Source organism: Rutidosis leptorrhynchoides, chromosome 1 (assembly GCF_046630445.1).
Source record: "Rutidosis leptorrhynchoides isolate AG116_Rl617_1_P2 chromosome 1, CSIRO_AGI_Rlap_v1, whole genome shotgun sequence".
NCBI classification, from domain to species: domain Eukaryota; kingdom Viridiplantae; phylum Streptophyta; class Magnoliopsida; order Asterales; family Asteraceae; genus Rutidosis; species Rutidosis leptorrhynchoides.
This window is the reverse complement of record NC_092333.1, coordinates 587,108,172-587,117,340: the sequence shown is the minus strand read 5'-3', so window position 1 is coordinate 587,117,340 and position 9,169 is coordinate 587,108,172.

Below are 9,169 nucleotides of genomic sequence, written 5' to 3'. Positions count from 1 at the left end.
GATTTACAAAATAGACACAAGTACGTGAAACTACATTCTATGGTTGAATTATTGAAATCGAATATGCCCCTTTTTATTAAGTCTGGTAATCTAAGAATTAGGGAACAGAAACCCTAATTGACGCGAATCCTAAAGATAGATCTATTAGGCCTAACAAACCCCATCCAAAGTACCGGATGCTTTAGTACTTCAAAATTTATATCATATCCGAAGGGTGTCCCAGAATGATGGGGATATTCTTATATATGCATCTTGTTAATGTCGATTGCCAGGTGTTCACCATATGAATGATTTTTATCTCTATGTATGGGATATGTATTGAAATATGAAATCTTGTGGTCTATTGTTACGATTTGATATATATAGGTTAAACCTATAACTCACCAACATTTTTGTTGACGTTTTAAGCATGTTTATTCTCAGGTGATTATTAAGAGCTTCCGCTGTTGCATACTAAAATAAGGACAAGATTTGGAGTCCATGTTTGTATGATATTGTGTAAAAATTGCATTCAAGAAACATATGTCGATTTAATATATTTCTATTGTAAACCATTATGTAATGGTCGTGTGTAAACGTTATATTTTAGATTATCATTATTTGATAATCTACGTAATGCTTTTTAAACCTTTATCGATAAAATAAAGGTTATGGTTGTTTTAAAAATGAATGCTGTCTTTGAAAACTGTCTCATATAGAGGTCAAAACCTCGCGACGAAATCAATTAATATGGAACGTTTATAATCAATATGAACGGGATATTTCAGGATGATCACTTTACAAGATTGGAAGTAAGCTAGCAAACTTGGAAGTATTCTTGATTTTATGAAACTAGAACTTATAAAATTTATGAAGAACACTTAGAACTTGAAGATAGGACTTGAGAGAGATCACTTCGATGAATAAAATTGAAGAATGAAAGTGTTTGTAGGTGTTTTTGGTCATTGGTATATGGATTAGATATAAAGGATGTGTAATTTTGTTTTCATGTAAATAAGTCATGAATTGTTACTCATATTTTTGTAATTTTATGAGATATTTCATGCTAGTTGCCAAATGATGGTTCCCACATGTGTTAGGTGACTCACATAGGCTGCTAAGAGCTGATCATTGGAGTGTATATACCAATAGTACATACATCTAAAAGCTGTGTATTGTACGAGTACGAATACAGGTGCATACGAGTAGAATTGTTGATGAAACTGAACGAGGATGTAATTGTAAGCATTTTTGTTAAGTAGAAGTATTTTGATAAGTGTCTTGAAGTCTTTCAAAAGTGTATGAATACATATTAAAACACTACATGTATATACATTTTAACTGAGTCGTTAAGTCATCGTTAGTCGTTACATGTAAATGTTGATTTGAAACCTTTAAGTTAACGATCTTGTTAAATGTTGTTAACCCAATGTTTATTATATCTAATAAGATGTTAAATTATTATATTATCATGATATTATGATATCTTAATATATCTTAATATGATATATATACATTTAAATGTCGTTACAACGATAATCGTTACATATATGTCTCGTTTCGAAATCTTTTAGTTAGTAGTCTTGTTTTTACATATGTAGTTCATTGTTAATATACATAATGACATGTTTACTTATCATTTATCATGATTAAATATAGTGTAACAATATCTTAATATGATTCATATGTAATTAGTAAGACGTTGTTATAACGATAATCGTTATATATATATCGTTTCGAGTTTCTTAATTCAATAAACACAATTTTATGTATATAACTCATTGTTAAAATACCTAATGAGATACTTACTTATCATAATATTATGTTAACTATATATATAATCATTTATATGTCATCATATAGTTTTTACATGTTTTAACGTTCGTGAATCACCGGTCAACTTAGGTGGTCAATTGTCTATATGAAACCTATTTCAATTAATCAAGTCTTAACAAGTTTGATTGCTTAACATGTTGGAAACACTTAATCATGTAAATATCCATTTCATTTAATATATATAAACATGGAAAAGTTCGGGTCACTACAGTACCTACCCGTTAAATAAATTTCATCCCGAAATTTTAAGCAGTTGGAGGTGTTGACGTATCTTCTGGAAATAAGTACGGGTATTTCTTCTTCATTTGATCTTCTCATTCCCAGGTGAACTCGGGTCCTCTACGAGCATTCCATCGAACCTTAACAATTGGTATCTTGTTTTGTTTAAGTCTTTTAACCTCACGATCCATTATTTCGAACTGGTTCTTCGATGAATTGAAATTTTTCGTTGATTTGGATTTCATCTAACGGAATAGTGAGATCTTCTTTAGCAAAACATTTCTTCAAATTCGAGACATGGAAAGTGTTATGTACAGCCGCGAGATGTTGAGGTAACTCAAGTCGGTAAGCTACTGGTCTGACACGATCAATAATCTTGAATGGTCCAATATACCTTGGATTTAATTTCCCTCGTTTACCAAATCGAACAACGCCTTTCCAAGGTGCAACTTTAAGCATGACCATCTCTCCAATTTCAAATTCTATATCTTTTCTTTTAATGTCAGCGTAGCTCTTTTGTCGACTTTGGGCGGTTTTCAACCGTTGTTGAATTTGGATGATCTTCTCGGTAGTTTCTTATATTATCTCCGGACTCGTAATATATCTATCCCCCACTTCACTCCAACAAATCGGAGACCTGCACTTTCTACCATAAAGTGCTTCAAACGGCGCCATCTCAATGCTTGAATGGTAGCTGTTGTTGTAAGAAAATTCTGCTAACAGTAGATGTCGATCCCAACTGTTTCTGAAATCAATAACACATACTCGTAGCATGTCTTTAAGCGTTTGTATCGTCCTTTCGCTCTGCCCATCAGTTTGTGGATGATAGGCAGTACTCATGTCTAGACGAGTTCCTAATGCTTGCTGTAATGTCTGCCAGAATCTTGAAATAAATCTACCATCCCTATCAAAGATAATAGAGATTGGTATTCCATGTCTGGAGATGACTTCCTTCAAATATAGTCGTGCTAACTTCTCCATCTTGTCATCTTCTCTTATTGGCAGGAAGTGTGCTGATTTGGTGAGACAATCAACTATTACCCAAATAGTATCAAAACCACTTACAGTCCTTGGAAATTTAGTGATGAAATCCATGGTAATGTTTTCCCATTTCCATTCCGGGATTTCGGGTTGTTGAAGTAGACCTGATGGTTTCTGATGCTCAGCTTTGACCTTAGAACACGTCAAACATTCTCCTACGTATTTAGCAACATCGGCTTTCATACCCAGCCACCAAAAATGTTTCTTGAGATCCTTGTACATCTTCCCCGTTCCAGGATGTATTGAGTATCTGGTTTTTTGAGCTTCTCTAAGTACCATCTCTCTCATATCTCCAAATTTTGGTACCCAAATCCTTTCAGCCCTATACCGGGTTCCGTCTTCCCGAATATTAAGATGCTTCTCTGATCCTTTGGGTATTTCATCCTTTAAATTTTCCTCTTTTAAAACTCCTTGTTGCGCCTCCTTTATTTGAGTAGTAAGGTTATTGTGAATCATTATATTCATAGATTTTACTCGAATGGGTTCTTTATCCTTTCTGCTCAAGGCGTCAGCTACCACATTTGCCTTTCCCCGAGTGGTAACGAATCTCAAAGTCATAATCATTCAACAATTCAATCCACCTACACTGCCTCATGTTCAGTTGTTTTTGATTAAATATGTTTTGAAGACTTTTGTGGTCGGTATATATAATACTTTTGACCCCATATAAGTAGTGCCTCCAAGTCTTTAATGCAAAAACAACCGCGCCTAATTCCAAATCATGCGTCGTATAATTTTGATCGTGAATCTTTAATTGTCTTGACGCATAAGCAATTACCTTCGTTCGTTGCATTAATACACAACCGAGACCTTGCTTTGAGGCGTCACAATATATCACAAAATCATCATTCTCTTCAGGTAATGACAATATAGGTGCCGTAGTTAACTTTTTCTTCAATAACTAAAACGCTTTCTCTTGTTCATCCTTCCATTCAAATTTCTTTCCTTTATGCGTTAATGCAGTCAAGGGTTTTGCTATTTTGGAAAAATCTTGGATGAATCTCCTGTAATAACCAGCTAGCCGTAAAAATTGGCGTATGTGTTTCGGAGTTTTCGGGGTTTCCCACTTTTCAACGGTTTCAATCTTTGCTGGATCCACCTGAATACCTTCTTTGTTCACTATGTGACCGAGGAATTGAACTTCTTCCAACCAAAATGCACACTTTGAAAACTTAGCGTATAGTTTTTCTTTCCTTAACAACTCTAGCACTTTTCTCAAGTGTTCTTCATGCTCTTGGTCATTCTTTGAGTAAATAAGTATGTCATCGATGAAAATAATGACAAACTTGTCAAGGTATGTCCACACACTCGGTTCATGAGGTCCATAAACACAGCTGGTGCGTTAGTCAACCCAAACGGTATAACCATAAACTCGTAATGACCGTAACGCGTCCTAAAAGCAGTCTTTGGAATATCATCCTCCTTCACCCGCATTTGATGATACCCAGAACGTAAATCAATCTTCGAATAAACTGACGAGCCTTGTAGTTGATCAAATAAGTCGTCGATTCTCGGTAGTGGGTAGCGGTTCTTGATGGTAAGTTTGTTCAACTCTCGGTAGTCGATACACAACCTAAACGTACCATCCTTCTTCTTGACAAACAAAACAGGAGCTCCCCACGGTGATGTGCTTGGTCTTATGAAACCACGCTCTAAAAATTCTTGTAATTGGCTCTGAAGTTCCTTCATTTCGCTAGGTGCGAGTCTGTATGGAGCATGAGCTATTGGTGCAGCTCCCGGTACAAGGTCTATTTGAAATTCAACGGATCGGTGTGGAGGTAGTCCCGGTAATTCTTTCGGAAATACATCGGGAAATTCTTTTACGACGAGAATATCATTAATGTTCTTTTCTTCGGAATTGAATTTCTCGACTTGTGCTAGCACAGCTGTGATGACCCGGAAATTTCTGATCAAATTTAAATTTAATCTTTGTATGATTAACATTTCTGACACGATAAGCAAAGTCTGTAATATTGATTCTCAAAATTTTTGAACTAATGTTATATATTCAGTTAACCTTTGACTATTGACCAACGATTCATGAACATCTATTTGAAAATTGATATATATATATATATATAAATTGGAATATTAATTATTCATAAATAACTTACAATGTGTATTTAAAAACTGATTTATGTATATTAAAAAGATATATACATATATATAATTTCAAGTTATTTAGTAAACGATAGTAACATTCGTTTATTGATTCGATTGATATTTAGATAAGTTAACTAAATCGTTTAAGATGAACCAGTAAAACACTAATTTGCTACAGTATTTTCAAATTGCTACAGTACCCAAAATGCTATAGTGTTTTCGAATTGACTTTGCTACAGTGAATTGCTACAGTAAATTTCTTACAGTAAACACTATTTTAAATGAAAATGTATGTATTATATGTCAACAAATAGCGAGACGATGATTTATAGAAGTAAATGACCAAAACACTCAAATGTATAAGTTATACCCCGAGTGGTATAGTTTATGGATGATTTAAGACTATATTTTGACAAAGGTACGATTCACGAAACGTAAAGTACAAGTTTTCTGAGTAAACGATAGGACGTTCGAAAAACCGGAACCGGGACATAAGTCAAGTGATGACGTACGACTTATCGGAATAAAAATTACAAGTCAACTATGCACGTGAATTTAATATAATATATAATTAATTATATAAATTATATATTATAAATATAATATAAATAAATATGTCGACAAGAGTCATGACAAAATCATATGTGAGCTGGAAAAGCTTCCCATGCGATCGCATGGGAATTACACTGTCCAGCCATGCGATCGCATGGCAACCCTGGACAGGCCACATCTATAAAAGCCGATCATTTCTGGTTCTGAATTCATTTAAATTACTCCGTAAGTATTTATTTTATTTATATTATTATTATTATTATTATTATTATTATTATTATTATTATTATTATTATTAATCTTATTATTAATCTTATTATTATTATTATTATTATTATTATTATTATTATTATTATTATTATTATTATTCCTAATATTATTAGTAATATTAGTGTTATTAGTAATATTATACATAAAATACTACGACGAGGTCTTGAGCGTGTCACTTTCAAAATGGTTTTCAAGCGGGATAGAGCTAAGGAAATTATGGGTTATTGCCAAGGAGGTTATGTGTAATGTTCGGGGGTATATTTGTGAATTAAACCTAGTGTTTATCATCTCCGTTACTTCTACGTACTATCCTACAATATTGAATCTCAGTATTGATACGTAAGCACTCATATTTTATCTTTTATATATTAATTGTGTATCCATGTCTAGTGCTCGAGTATATATATTTATACATACGTGTATGCTAAATTTCGTCGTTAAACAGTTTATAATAGATCACGAATTAAATACATATATTACTGGTAAAAGTTATATGATATACATGTTTTCGGGAAGCTGGCGAAAAATCAATAACTTTTCATTTAGAAATCGCGTAATTTCGATGAACGAATCAAAAGATATGGTCAACTGAATTATAATTGACGTTAATTGGAATTGCTTTTGAATCTGCAATTAATATTTAAACAACCTGTTTATCAGATTGATAAAATACTACTAGCCAAGTAAATGAATCCTTATATAAGGCACATCTCGTTTTGTTGAACAATTGTCAAAATTGACTTTTTGAAATGACTTTTGATAACTTTTGTATGTCGATCTCGAGCATTAGGATTGTGATACACTATAACCCAACCTAGTTTATTAGACATGTATTGACCAACATATGTTCTCTAGGTTGAGATCTACGGTTAATCTTGCATTCCGAGTTTCGATCACTTTATATGCTGCTAAGGTGAGTTTCATTGATCCCTTTTTAATTGCTTTTGCAATCTATATTTTTGGGCTGAGAATACATGCACTTTATTTTAAACACAATGGATACAAGTACATACTAAATTCTATACTCAGTTTGAACCGAAAATCCCTTAGCTTTGGTAACTAATAACTGTTGGTTATAAGAACTGGTGGGCGCGAGTAGTAGTATATGGATCCATAGGGCTTGATATCCCCGTCCGAGCTAGAGTACTAGCCTTTTAACGGACGTATGCTATTTGAGAAGCGTACACGTTGGTTTGCGTGTATTATTAAGATGATTATACAAAGGGTACAAATTATATATACGTTAAGTTTAGTTACCAGGGTGCTCAATTTCGTAGAATATTTTGATAAACGTTTCTGGATGAAACAACTGAAAACTTGTGATTCACCTTTATATACCGATTATGCGCAACATTAAAACTATGAACTCACCAACCTTTGTGTTGACACTTTTAAGCATGTTTATTCTCAGGTTTCTAGAAGTCTTCCGCTGTTTGCTTATATGTGATACAAGCTATGTGCATGGAGTCATACATGCTTTATTCAAGAAAACTTTGCATTCACAAAATCATCACCGTGTATCTTATTTTGACTTCATTGTCAACGGATGTATTATGGTAAACTATTATTTATGGTGATTGTCTATATGTAGAAATTATCAAACGTTGAAAACCTTAGAAATTGATATTCATTTATTGTGTACCTTTTGAAAAGAATGCAATGTTTACAAAACGTATAATATAGAGGTCAAATACCTCGCAATGAAATCGACGAATGACATGTTCGTCCATATGGATTTGGAGCGATCGTCACAACAGCATAGCAACCTTTTCTTATTAGTTTTTGTGCCTTCAGGTTACTAATAAGATTTAACTTCGCGTTGCTCTTTTCTCCGTACACCATTAAGGGTTTTCCTTTTTCTCGTATAATGCGAATTGCATTTTTGTAACAAACGATCTCTGCTTTCACTTCTTTCAACCAGTCCATACTGATTATCACATCAAAACTCCCTAACTCTACGGGTATCAAGTCAATCTTAAATGTTTCATCACCCAGTTTAATTTCTCTATCCCGACATATATTATCTGCTGAAATTAATTTACCATTTGCTAATTCGAGTAAAAATTTATTATCCAAAGGCGTCAATGGGCAACTTAATTTAGCACAAAATTCTCTACTCATATAGCTTGTATCCGCACCCGAATCAAATAAAACATAAGCAGATTTATCGTCAATAAGAACCGTACCAGTAACAAGCTCCGGGTCTTCCTGTACTTCTGCCGCATTAATATTGAAAACTCTTCCACGACCCTGCCCATTAGTATTCCCTGATTCGGGCAATTTCTAATAATGTGGTCCGGTTTTCCACATTTATAACAAACAGCGTTGGTATTACTTACTCTGACACTATTCGTTTCGGCATTACTTGTTCCGACATTATTTGTTCCTTTGGTTCTGTTAAACTTTGGTCCCTAGACCTCACACTTTGTCGCGCTATGACCATTTCTTTTACACCTGTTGCAAAATATCGTGCAAAACCCCTGATGATTTTCTTCACACCTATGACATGGCTGTTTTTGGTTTTTGTTGCCGTTGTTGTTTTTGAGGTTGTTGTTGGGATTGTTATTGTTGTTGAAACAGTTGTTGTAGTTGTTGTTGTTGTTGGGATGTTTGTTGTAGTTATTGTTAGGATTACGGTTATTGTTGCGATTGTTGTTGCGGTTTGTGATGACCCAAAAATTTTTGACTTATTTAAACCAATTCTCTATACGATTTATTATTTTAACACGTTAAACAAAGTCTGTTAGATTGAGTCTCAAAATTTTAGAACTGTTTCATATATACAATTACCTTTGACTACTCTCGACGATTCATGAACAATTATATGTATGTATATATATATATATATGTACAAGTAAAAACGACTTTCCTACAGTAAAACCCTATTTGCTACAGTAAAAATTACTTTGCTACAGTAAAACACTATTTGCTTCAGTAAAACACTATTTGCTACAGTAAACACTATTTGATGTCGACGAACTAGCAAACAAAAACAGAAAAGGCGGCCATGCGATCGCATGGCAAAAACACTGAAAACTCATGCGATCGCATGAGCTACAGTAAATCGAAAAGTACTATAAAAGTTCAGTTTTGCTCGACGAATTTTTCATAATCATTTCTGTAAGTAAATTTTATATTTATAATTATAATTATAATTTTAATTTTAAGT